At 44.1% G+C, this 13,519-nt stretch overlaps 1 long non-coding RNA gene across 1 annotated transcript; it reads left to right on the forward strand.

Annotated features, from left to right (window-relative positions):
• The first annotated feature begins 357 nt into the window (after window positions 1–357).
• Window positions 358–13,018, forward strand: LOC145534681 (uncharacterized). Its single transcript, XR_014074866.1, has 5 exons — window positions 358–386; window positions 871–1,013; window positions 7,352–7,428; window positions 10,068–10,281; window positions 12,797–13,018. It is a non-coding gene; the product is annotated as an uncharacterized LOC145534681 (long non-coding RNA).
• The last annotated feature ends 501 nt before the right edge of the window (window positions 13,019–13,519 follow it).

Below are 13,519 nucleotides of genomic sequence, written 5' to 3' on the forward strand. Positions count from 1 at the left end.
AAAGAAAAATTTTAGGTAAATAATTAACATTAGTGGTACATACATATGGCAAAAAAAAAATCACAAAGGAGGTACCCTGCTCATCTGGTGGTTGGATGGAAAGTGATGAGTAGGATCAGATGATGGGGATTTAGAAGGAGGCGCCTGGAGACTTCCCTCCTGGCAGTCTAGTGGTTAGGCCTCCAAGGTTCCACTGCAGGGGGCATGGGTTTCATGAATCCCTTGGTTGGGGAACTATGATCCTGCAGCCTGTATGGTTGCCTCCCAAAAAAAGGCTGGGCAAGATGAAATAACCTTTCAGAACATCATTGGATGAGGGGTTCGGAATTGGGAAGGTAGAATCTCATCACAGATTCTAGAATGTGGCTGGTTGGTTTTTAAACTAGGTAAATAATTAGCATTAGTGGGTTTTTTCTTTCGAAAAAAAAGACCTGAGTCTTCTTTCCTGCAAGTCCACGGGTCCAGCCTGCCTTTCACCGTGGTTCTGAAGGCGTGGAGATCCTGGCATTGTCTACACTGTCTGAATCACAGAAAAACTCCCTGCTTCTGAGTGGGAGCAGGTGTCCTCTCAGGCCAGGCAGGCAAACAAAGGGCAAAGGGCGGCCGCCCACAGGGGACTGCCTCCATAAGGGAAGGGAGCTCAGAGATGGGCTGGGAGAGTGGGTCACAGCCAACCAACAGCAGCTGTAATTCAAGCAAACTTTTAAGTCCCCCAGAAAACTGGTAAAGAAGAAAGTAAGAAAGAGAGGGAAGGCCGGGGACTTGGGAGAGTTTGTCCTTTTGCCCTCGGGCTTTTTTCTATGAAGGCTGGGGTCAGAATGGCACTGGGAGGGAGTGGACTGCGGTAAGGAGTCTTCTTTCCTTCTGCAGATCCACTCGCTGGGCCCACTGGTGCAGGAAACCGACTGCAGACCTCAGAAGTGAGCCTCTGCTGCTGGGAGATGCTCCTCCACCTACAAACCTGTTTCTAATGATTCACCGTTTGTAAATGGAACTCCCATCCCAGGCTCTTCGTGAGTAAGAGGTTATCAAGAAGAAAAATAGGGCACCCATCTGGAGATAAAAATCCCTGATGCCCAACAGATTGTCAGGAAGATTTCCAGCCCCCCAGATCGAAGACAATGCATGTGCTCACACACACATGCACACATGTGCACACACATGTACACCCTCACACACACACATGCACACTCTTACACTCCCACATGCAAACACATGTGCACACACATTCTGGAGTTGCCTTAGCCAGAATATTCATTCTTGGTGCTAAGTCACTTTAGTCATGTCCGACTCTTTGAGACCCCATGGACTGTAACCCGACAGGCTCCTCTGTCCATGGGATTCTTCCAGGCAAGAATACTGGAGTGGGTTGCCATTTCCTCTTCCAGGGGATCTTCCCAACCCAGGGATCGAACCTGAGTCTCCTGTGGCTCCTGCAGTGCAGGTGGGTTCTTTACCACTGAGCTACCAGGGAAGCCCTTACTCTTGGTACCCACATATATTGGACTATCTACTAGATGAAAGACAAGATCCCTCCTTTCACAGCGCAGATACATATGAAACAAACAACACCTTAAGCCACAGTGCTTCACAAACTGGTCTAACACCATATGAGGCAATGTTGTCCCCTAACATCTAGGAGAGATCAAAGAACAGGAAAAAGAGCTTGATTCCTGGAAATAGCATTTCCTGCCCCTAACTGCCATGTTTCTGTCTTCCTCCTGGCAAAATTTGTCCCAAGAGCTGATCATTGTCCCTTGTCCACATCTTCATCTCCAGTACTCACCCCTCCCTGGCAAGGTCACCAGTGACTTCACAATGTCCAGCCCCATGGCCACTTTCCTGTCTCTCCTCCTCCTGGGTTCTTGACAGTTGGACTCAGTTGAGCACTCTAACTTGAAACACTCTCTTATCTTGGCTTCTGTAACATTAAACTCTTCTGATTTTCATCCAACCTCACTGGGTCCTCCTTCCCATCTCCTTCCCCTCTGCACTACTTTCTAGAAAATGGAGATCCCCAGAGCCACAGCTCTTTTCACCATCAAGTCTTTCCTGGGGTGACCCCATCTAGTCTGGGGGTGCTGAAGACCACCTCTGGGCTGGCAACTCCAAATTTACATCTACTTCTAAGCCCTCTCCAGAGTTCTAAACTCAAATATTCAACTAGCAATATCTCTTCGATTGCTCTAATTGTGTATCTAATTGGCATTTCAACCTCTATCTGTCCTACACAGAACTTTGATTTCTTCTCCCTTATTTCTTCCTCTGACTTCCCCTACTCAAAAATGTCATCATCAAGCCTACCAGTTAGGCCTACCTCAAGAAACAAGAACAATCTCAAATAAACTTTACATCTACAGGAACTAGAAAAAGAAAAACAAAGCCCAAAGTTAGTAGATGGAGGAAATAATAATAATGAGCAAGATAATGTCTGCAAAGCCCTTAGTATAAGACCTATACTTACTAAGGGCTTCCCTTTTAGCTCAGTGGTAAGGAAACCACCTGCCAATGCAGGAGACCCACGTTCAATCTCTGGGTCTGCAAGATCCTGTGGAGAAGGAAATGGCAACCCACTCCAGTATTCTTGCCTGGGAAATCCCATGGACAGAGGAGCCTGGTGGGCTACAATCCAGGGGGTCACAAAAGAGTCAGACGCGATTTAATGACTAAACAACAACAGTAACATGTTAAGTAAGTGTTCAATTGCTATGAATTATATGAGACTATATGAAAATTTTTCAAAGGTCAGGCTTCTTTTCTCATGCAAAAAGCAAACCACTGAACCAGTGGCCAAAACAAAACCACCATATTTTTTCCAAGTCTACTATTGTCTTGCTTGGTCTCTCTGCTTCTGCTCCTCTCTACAAAATTCTTTAATGGCATTCCATCTCAAAATAACCTCAAGTCCTGAGCTTCTCCCATGGTTTGCCATCTGCCTACCTCTCCATGACCTCGTCCCCTCCCACTTCTTCTCTGTCCACTCCTCTCAGGCCATAGTGCCTACATGCTGCTTCTCAGATGTGCCACGCATGGCTCCACCCCAGGGCCTCTGCATCCATTGCTTCCTCTTCCTGGAGCCTCCTTGCCTCAGAGAGCAGCAGGGCTTCCTTCTTCACCTCCATGCTCCAGTATCACCCTAGCCAAGAGGATGCCCTGATCATCTTATCTAACACTAGCCCTCCACGTCACTCTTTATCCACGATGATGCTTTATTTCATTTCACTATCTCTTCCTGACAGATGTCGTCAGTCACTCTGTCTCTCTCCACTGGGATACAAGGTCAAGGAGAGCTGGGACTTGATTTGTTTTGTTTTCAGCTCTGTCTCCTGGAGAAGGCAATGGCGACCCACTCCAGTACTCTCGCCTGGAAAATCCCATGGATGGAGGAGCCTCATAGGCTTCATCCATGGTGTTGCAAAGAGTCGGACACGACTGAGTGACTTCACTTTTCCTTTTCACTTCATGCGTTGGAGAAGGCAATGGCAACCCTCTCCAGTGATCTTGCCTGGAGAATCCCAGGGACGGCAGAGCCTGGTGGGCTGCCATCTATGGGGTCGCACAGAGTTGGACACGACTGAAGCGACTTAGCAGCAGCAGCAGCAGCAGCTCTGTCTCCAGAGCCTAGAAGAGTGCCTGGCACACAGTAAGTGTTAAATCAGTGGTGAATTAATTAATAAATCTTTATTCCTCTTTTCCCTGACCCTTCATGCTCAATCCATCTGAAAAATCATCCTTTCATCTCCCACCCAAATCCATCCAGTTCCATCCTTCTTTAAGCCACCATCCTATCTTGCAAGGATGGTTGTTCAGTATCCTGACTCATCTTCTTGTTTTCTCTCTCAAATCCGTCCTCCAAACTGCAGTCAGTGATTAAAACACACACACACACATACAAAATCAGGACCTTTATTTAAAATCTGTGAATGGTTTGCAATACTCTTCAAGTAACATATGGACCTTTATCTGTGGTCTAAAGGTGATGAGTGACCTGGCACCACTGCCTTCTCTTGGGCCCCAGTTCTAGCTATAATCTAAGCCTAGCAGCTAGCCTGAGCCTCTGAATTTTGAAGCGTAGTTTCTAGCTAAGACAAATGAACATTGAGAGACAGTTTAAGGTAACTTGGTGCCAGTGGTAAAGAATCTGCCTGCCAACGCAGGAGACATAAGAGATGCAAGTTCAATCCCTGGGTTGGGAAGATCCCCTGGAGTAAGAATACTCCAGTATTCTTGCCTGAAAAATTCCGTGGACAGGGGAGCCTGACGGGCTATAGTCCATGGGGCCACAAAGAGTCGGACACAACTGAGCACGCATGCACATCTTTCCCAGCGGTTTCTCCCTTTTAACTCATCTTAAACTTAACCTATTTTTATTTGGCTATACACGATATTTTATCAAGGATCATAACAAACATAATATCTCAGCCAGTGTCATGGTGAACAGCCTACATGAATCAATTATTGATGGCGCCGCTAGTAGGGGAACAAATAGGCCACTGTCCCTTGTTCTAAAGGCATGGATTTGAAAATTTTCAAAATGTTTAAATCCAACAAGAGTAGGCCACAGATCCCAGAAAAGCACTTTTTTTTTTTACTTTCTCCTCTCCTTTCTTGGTTTCATAGCATTCACCCTTAGGCTTACTGTGATCTGCATCTCATCATTGTTTCATTTAAGTAATTAATGGAAATTATCAGGCCATAAAGACAAGCAACAAAGGTACATTCAAGAACAATATGGGGCTTCCCTGATGGTCTAGTGGTTAAGAATTTGCCTGCCAATGTAGGGGACACAGGTTCGATCCCTGGTCTGGGAAGATGCCACAGGCCATGGGGCAACTAAGCCTGTGCACCACAACTACTGAGCCTGCGCTCTAGAGTCTGAGAGCCGCAACCACTGAGCCCTCATGCTACAACTACTAAGGCCCATGTACCTAGAGCCCATGCCCCACAGCAAGAGAAGCCACTGCAATGAGAAGCCCATGCACCCCAACAAAGAATAGCCCCAACTCGTCACAACTAGAGAAACTAGCCCATGCAGCAACAAAGACCCAGCACAGCCAAAAATAAATAAATAAAATTATTTTTTTAAAAGAGTGATCAATATGGACTTTTGTGGATAAAATAAAAAGACTTAAATCTTATCCCCACTCCAAGAACAGATGCTGCTGCTGTTGCTTCAGTCTTGTCTGACTCTGTGCAAGTCTATGGACTGTAGCCTGCCAGGCTCCTCTATCCATGGGGTTCTCCAGGCAAGAATACTGGATTGGGTTGCCACGCTCTCCTCCAGGGGATCTTCCCGACCCAGGGAACAAACATGGGTCTCCTGCGTTGAAGACAGATTCTTTACTGCTGAGCCACCAGGGAAGCCCCCAAGAACAGATATGAAGACACTAAAGCAAACCCATGAAAATAAATGTGTTGAATCTTATATGGTTCCCATCTCATCATTTTTCTTTAATAAAATCAAATATCAATTACATCTAGCTAGACACATTTAGGACTGGAAAGCAGATAAAACAGACCAGTCGAGGAGAGATGTGACTAAATAGAACAACCATATAACAACGGTAAAGCAATCTTCAGTTCACTGGACGTAATTTGGGAAATGCAGACTAAAGTCAGAACTATTACATACAACAAAAGGTCACTATGGAATGGGGTGAGAGCACAGAGCCTTCAGGATACTGAAGGGAAGGGATCATGTGAATTACTGGAGAGGAGGTAAGGACTTCTCCAAGGAAGGTGCAACATAAACAAAGACATGAAAATGGGAAAATACTAGTACATGCATGTTCAGTTGTGTCCAGCTCTTTGCAACCCCATGGACTGTAGTCCGCCAGGCTCCTCTGCCCATGGAATTTCCCAGGCAAGAATACTGGAGTGGGTTGCCATTTCCTTCTCCAGGGAATCTTTGCGACCCGGGGATTGAACCCATGTCTCCTGCATCTCCTACGCTGGCAGACGGGTCCTTTACCACTGTGCCACCCAGGAAGCCCAGAAAAATATGAGTAAAGGAGAGAAAAGAAAATGAACTTATTGGGGTAGGATATGTGCAATGAGATACTTTGTGAGAGAAAATTTTAAAATATGATTTATAGAGCAAGGCTTATTGTTAGCAGGCTAAGGAGACCAAAATTAAATTAATTAGTGGAAGGTCTTCATCAGAGTCTTTCAACAGTCTGTTGAAAAGCAGAGACATTCCTCTGCTGACAAAGGTCCATGTAGACAAGGCTATAGTTTTTCCCAATGGTCATGTACAATTATGAGAGCTGGACTGTAAAGAAGGCAGAACCCAAAGAATTGATGTCTTTGAACTGTGGTGCTGGAGAAGACTTCTGAAAGTCCCTTGGACAGCAAGGAGATCAAACCAGTCAATCTTAAGGGAGATCAACCCTGAATAGTCTCTGGAAGGACCAATGCTGATGCTGAAGCTCCAATATTTTGGCCATCTGATGCAAACAGACGACTCATTGGGAAAGTCCCTGATGATGGGAAAGATTGAAGGCAGAAGGAGACAAGGGTATCATAAGATGAGATGGCTGGATGGCATCATCAGTGTAATGAACATGAACTTGGGCAAACTCTGGGAGATGGTGAGGGACAGGGAGGCCTGGCGTGCTGCAACCCATGGGGTTGCAAAGAGTCGGACACAACTGGGCAACTGAACAACACCTTCATCAGGGGAGATGCTGGCAGCAATGCTGAGTCTGGCAACAGCCTGTGGGTTAGACAGAAAACGAAAAAAAGCTGGTTAAGAGGCTGCTGCAGTCATTTATATGAGATTTGATAGGGACTTGGCTCTGAGAGGTGACAGCTGAAACCAAGACCCAGGGACAAATCCAAGAGACTCTGCAGAGAAAGGAAAGATGCTTGTGAACGACTGGACACAAGATGTGAAGGAGAGGAAAGGACAAGTGGAACTGTGGGCAGGGCAGCGGCAGGGGCACCAGGCAAGAGGAACTGATGACTAATGGGACTCATCTTTCAGATTAAATTTTGCAACACTTATTACCGAGTTGGTCATCGTGGAAGTTTTCTTTTTAATTTCTAAGACACATGGTTAAAATTAAGGTTAATATTCTTATTGGCTTAGTTTCCTGTAACTTTAAAATTTACAAAGTTGTGGGGGATGGAGCATGCACATCAATGCAGTATACACTTGCCAGATCATGTTTTAATCTATAACAGGATAACCAAGCAGCTACATGTAATCAAAACATATTTTACTAGCAGAGGCAATCAGCACTCAAAATCAAAATGGCTCTTGAATGAGTGTTGCTAGTATAATACAGCTAATTGACCTTTTAAGTATCATGTAAACCTTTTACCTGACATTCTCCGCTCTTTTTTACAGTTACTTCTGTAGCAAGTTAAAAGTGGTGCGACTAATGCCAAAATCTAAAGAGAAATAGACCCTCCACCCAAAGTAAGGTAAGCCCTGGGAAAGATGTTAAAAACTTGGTGGAAAGCAAAGCATGCAAATTTTAGGAAGAAAAAAAATGTTCAAATGTGAAATGAATGTAAACACGGAGATCTGGCAGGAGGAAAGGGAAAGGCAGGGAGTGCACAAAACCTCCCATCAGCGAGCGGAGGGTTTAGGAGAGAGAAAGTGTGGTAAACAGAAGACTCAGCAAGTAGAAAATGAAATCTTTAGTAGAGACTTTCAGCCTTTGACACTGTCACGAGTAGAATCTTTTCTCAGATTCTTGAGTCTTCAGCGTCTGAGCAAAGGTGGCATCACTTATGGTGCTGGGGAGGGTAGGAGAGAGCCAGCGAGAACAGGAATAAGTTCTTCATTAAATGAATCATGTTCAGATCTAGGTCTTGTGTCCCCAAAGGCAAGGCTGTAGAATTAAATAGTTCCCAACCAGCCATCCCACTTGTGAGTACATTTCCAAAGAAAATGAAAACAGGATCTGGAAGAGATATCCGCATCTCCATGTTCATTGCAGCAAGATGGGGAACCACCAAAGTGTCTGTCAACATAATGGATAAAGAAGATGTGAGATATATATGAATATTATTCAGCCATGAGAAACAAGGAAATCCTGCCACTGATGACAATGTGGATGGACCTTCAGGGTATTCAGCTAATGAAGAAAGTCAGGCAGAGGAAGACAAATACTGTATGATCTCACTCATATGTGGAATCAAAAAAAGCCAAACACACAGAAACAGAGTGTAGAGTGGTGGTTATTAGGGGCTTGGTGGGAAAGGAGCGTTAGAGGAAAGGGGATGATGTTAGTCAAAGGATACAGACTTCCAGTTATAAGACGAATAAATTCTGGGGATCAGATGGACATCATGCTGATCACAGTTAATGACAGTGTATTATATCCTTGACTATTGCTGAGAAAGGAGATCTTAAATGTTCTCACCACCAAAAAGAAATGGTAATTATGTGAGGTGATGGAGGTGTTAGCTAACACCATGGTGGAAATAGTTGTGCAATATCTAAGTGTGTCAATTCAACACACTGTACATCTTAAACTTACATAATATTATGTATCAATTATATCTCAATAAAGCCAGAAAATAAGATAAAGAAAAATAAGAAATTGAGATAAAGTGAAAGTCATAGTCGCTCAGTTGTGTCCGACTCTTTTGCAACCCCATGGACTGCAACCCGTCAGGCTCCTGTGTCCATGGAATTCTCCAGGCAAGAATACTGGAGTGGGTAGCCATTCTCTTCTCCAGGGGAATCTTCCCAACCCAGGGATCAAACCCTTGTCTCCTGCATTTTGGGCAAATTCTTTACCATCTGAACCACAGGGAAGCCCAAAATAATAATAGAAAGCTCCCCAACTTTAGATGCTATAGATGAGATGATAGAAGGGGTTAGTTGGGAATTTATTTGAAATTAAGGTATATATGGGGCTTCCCAGGTGGCACAGTGGCAAAGACTTTGCCTGCCAATGCAGGAGGCACAAGAGACACGAGTTCTATCCCTGGGTCAGGAAGATCCCCTGGAGTAGGAAATGGCAACCCCCTCCATTATTCTTGCCTGGAAAATTCCATGGGCAGAGGAGCCTGACGGGCTACCGTCTATGGGGTCAAAAAGAGTTGGACACAACTGAGAGACTGAACACAACATCTATGTCAGGAATTTCTAATTGATCTCCAATATTTAATGTTACTCCCTAAAAGAATTCTCAGACATCAGAGGGCACAGGGTGGCCTAAAATAAAGACTGTATTTCCCCACCTCCCTTGCAGCTTACTATAAAGCCAAAAATCTGTGAGATGGAACTAAAAATGTTAAATGAAAGTGAAGAAACCACAGGATCAGGCAAGGCAGAAAAATGGTGGACCCCGTGTTATCATACAAGCTGACGAAACAGTTTGATAAGGCAGGAGGCACGGGCTGAGGATCAAACAAATGATGGCTCTTTAGAATCCACAACCAAAGGAAATATCGTGTCTCGGCTTTGAGTGCCAGATAAGAACTTAAATAGAAAGTATTTTCAGAGAAACCACGAGCTAATAGTAGTTACAACATGATTTAGTTCCACATTCTGGCAGAAAACTCAACGAAAGCTATTATGCACTTACCCAACTTTAAAAAGGGAACCACGCCCAACCCACAAGCAGTGAACTGGAAAAAAAAAAGAAAAAAAGTGGGGGGGTGGGGATTAAAAAGAAGCACATAAAGATAAATTAGTTGAAGCCAGGTTATTGCTTAAATATTACTAGAGCCCAAGAAAAGCATTTGCCATGAATTTTTTAAAGTTTTGTTTTTAAAAAAATCTGTATGACCACTAATTGCTAAAAACAAACACAAACACCTGTATTTTGGGAGAGGGTATCTTTTCTTTTAATATAGAGACTGACTAGATCAAGTGAGAGGGACAGGGAGACACAGTTTGAGGAAAAGGAGTAAACCAGAAATGGGGCAACAAAAAGGATGTTAAGCTTGTTAGGGAGCTTCCAACACAGGGGTAAGAGAACTTGGCAGCCTGGTTGGAAAGCTCTGGGGCCTCTTTTGATCATGGTTTGAAAGATCTGATTCAAGATGGAAGGGGAAAAAGAGACTAAATGACGTTTTTAGGGAAATTTTCTTCCCAAATCCAGTTTGGAAACACCCTGATGGAAGATATTAAATGCCCAGAACATTCTAGACACAGCTGATGGAACAACAGTTACCGGAGCCAAAGAGCAGCTACCCAAGATTCTGAAGGAGCCATGACCCCATTATCAAGGCTTGACCCTCAGTAAGAGTCTGATCCACACAAAAATCTTGGGGAAAAAATGTTCGAATGAAACAGAAGGCTCTCTTCCATGACAGGTAAGCTAGCAGAAGATAAATCGAGCAGAAATTTGACCTAAGTTTTAAATGGGTCCAAATTGGAGGTGGGGAGGATCATGCTAAGTTAATCTAGTATTTTAGGAGAGAAATATGAAGATAAGGGGAAATGTATGAACATAGTTCATTTGGAGCCTCAAAGCTCTTTCCATGAATACCTGTAATAGAACTGGGCCTGTTTTATTGTTGTTGTTGTTGTTGTTTAATATTTATTTATTTGGCAGCATCAGGTCTCAACTGCAACACATGGGACCTTTGCTGCACCATTTGGGATCTTTCACTGAAGCGCACAGACTCTCTACTTGTGGCGTGCGGGCTTAGTTGTCCTGTGACATGTGGGATCTTAGTTCCTGGACCAGGGATCGAACCTGGGTCACCTGTTTTGGAGGGTGGATTCTTAACCACTGGACCACCAGGGAACTCCTAACAGGGCCTGTTTTGAAAAACAAAAGGAAGCAAAACAAAAACTGAGATCTGACTCAGGCCTTATAACAGAGATATTTTTCATGGTGAAGGAATGATGCACATCACACATTGTACAGCAAAGTGCTGAATTCTTCCCATCTCTATCTTCTCCCTTAGGCAGCCCTTCCTCCCTCCCTCTGTCACCCCTCTTGGCTCAGAGGCTTTGCCCTTCACCTCTCCTCTCCCCCAAATCCTGGTCCTGGCACACTCCCCGCCTTACCTCATCATCCACCTAGACCCAAAAGGCTAGAGCTAGCTCAACAGAGTTGAAAACTCCTTCCTTTAGTCTAAACATTGAAAGTGAAAGTGTCAGTCACAACTGACTCTTTAAGACTATGGACTATAACCCACCAGGCTTCTCTGTCCGTGGAATTTTTCAGGCAAGAATACTGGAGTGGGTAGCCATTTCCTTCTCCAGGGGTCTTCCAGACCCAGGGATAGAATCCTAGTCTCTTACATTGCAGGCAGATTCTTTACTGTCTGAGCCATCTGGGAAGCCCAATCTAAACATTAACTCCTTACAGTTCTTTATGCTCTTGGGAATATGCAATACACACAGTCTTTAAGATAGAAATTGTTTCAGAAAAAAATTAAAACATTGATCTATCATTGTGCACATGGGTAAAAACGAAGATAATAAGAAAAGTGCACACTTTAACAGTGTTTACTATGATTACTTTATTATATTAATTCCTTTCCTCTATCACTGTCATTATCATCATCATTTCTCCTTTCTATTCATAAAGCGGTTGAGGTCACCCAGCTTACTTATCAGAAGATGTTTCTGACCCTTGCTCTTTAGTCTGGCTCCAGAATCCACATACTTCTACCCATACAGACCCCATCTCTCCCCAGAGGGATCCTCTCTCTGAGTTTTCTGTCTCTGTGGAAGGCATCTCTGAACATCCACTAACTCTCCTCCCTTGACTCCCTCGCCCTATCCACTCAGCACACAGGACTTGCATGGATTCCCACAGCAGCCTCTCCCTGCCTGTGTGTTTACAGAAGCAGGTCCATCATCTTCTCTCTCTCTCTCTCTCTGAAACACACACACACACACACACACACACACACACACACACACTCCATCTTTTCACTGTAGGTCGCCAGAGTGTGGGGTGTCCAGCTCTTAAAGCCAGCACTACAGCTTCTTATCTAATAAGATTTTTTTTAATGCACACACACAAAGAATACAAATATCTACTCTCTAAATTATTAAAGATGTTGAGCATGTAATGAGGTGTTGTAAGACCAGTTCACAACATTTCTGAAGGCCTGAGGGTGAAATTAGGGACAAAATGTGTTGGAAATCTTCCAGAAATTTGCTTCCTGCGGCTCTAAAAGTGGAAGTAAGAATGTGTCTCCTGGGCGGGCTCTTCTTGGATCTAGAAGGGAGTGAGTCAATGACCCCAGGGTGGTGGCCACTCAGGGTCCACGTGGTGGTGGCCACTGGAGCCTGTCCCAAGCCAGCCCTCCCAAGGTTACTAGCGCCCAGGAAGCTGGCAGTGAAGTGAGTGGATTTTAAAAGGAGAATGTTGAGAGCAGGACAGTTTGGGGTGGAGCAGGGGTGCGTGTTGGTAGGAGGAGAGGAGGGCAGTTCCGGTGGGGGAAGGGCGGGTCTGACCGCACTCGAACTCCTTTTACCGTCAAAGAACAACCGGGTGTCTGCAGCTGTGACCCAAATCAGAGACCCAGACAGGGTGCTTCTTTTGGACCAGAAACCAGCAACAATGAAGTGTTCTTGAAACTCAGCAAGGGGGTCCCTCCAACCCTCAACCCTGTGGGTTCTGAGGTCAACATAAGGATAACAGTACACACAAGACTCTCCAGATTGCTGGTCATATGAGGGGAGAGAGGGGCCAGGAGGGACTGGATTCCCTGCTTATCTAAGAATGGGGAGGAAAACAAAAGGAATTAACTTTTTTTAAAGTGGAATGTGATCTAATTTGCCTCTTCATATATGACACATATGAAATGGATCATATCAAATTATATTGGTTATTATTATAATTACTTCCTTTTCCCTTTTTAGGTCATTGCTTAGACCTTGCTTCCCCTTTGACCTTTCCTGAGTCAACGCTGTACATCACTGTGTCTGACTGTCCTCTGCCGTGACCTCATTTCTTCATCTAAGGGGGCCTTTTGTGAGATGTTCATGTTCTAATCTGGTCCCCCAACATTCAGGACCACAAAATGCAAGCTATCTGGTTGCTCTGTATGATCTGGCTGTTGATAAATTGATTCAGACTAATTAAACCCGCAAGAGGCTGATTCATGAGCTCAGAGAACAACATGGTAAATGACAGAGAAAGGTAAAACTGGTCTGAAAATTAAAGACATACTTGTGAAAGTTAGACATTGTGTTTGGGGCAAATGTACTCTGGAAGACAAACAACAAAGCAAAACCTTGTTTTGTCGACAGAGAATCAAAGGAAAGGAGCTAGACTATTGTCTCATGATATTTCTATAAAGTTCTGGAAGATGGAGAATTTGCCTTCCACGATTATTATGCTTGAAAAGCCAAAACCAATATTTAGAATGAGATGTCCCTCTCTCTTGAGGATACCACAGTGACCCTGATAAATTCTTACAGTCTGATGCTCATTTTTCCCATTGTCTTATGCTATTTGTGCTTGTCACTATTCTTAGAACTGTTGAACTGACAGGTAATTTGCAGCATTACATTTCAACGGGTAGCTTAGATTGTGGCAAATAAGTCTAAGTATCATATTATAGATAAGGACACCAGCAATCA

The sequence above is a fragment of the Giraffa tippelskirchi genome, chromosome 14 (assembly GCF_054371585.1).
Source record: "Giraffa tippelskirchi isolate mGirTip1 chromosome 14, T2T-mGirTip1v1.2.pri, whole genome shotgun sequence".
Taxonomy (NCBI): domain Eukaryota; kingdom Metazoa; phylum Chordata; class Mammalia; order Artiodactyla; family Giraffidae; genus Giraffa; species Giraffa tippelskirchi.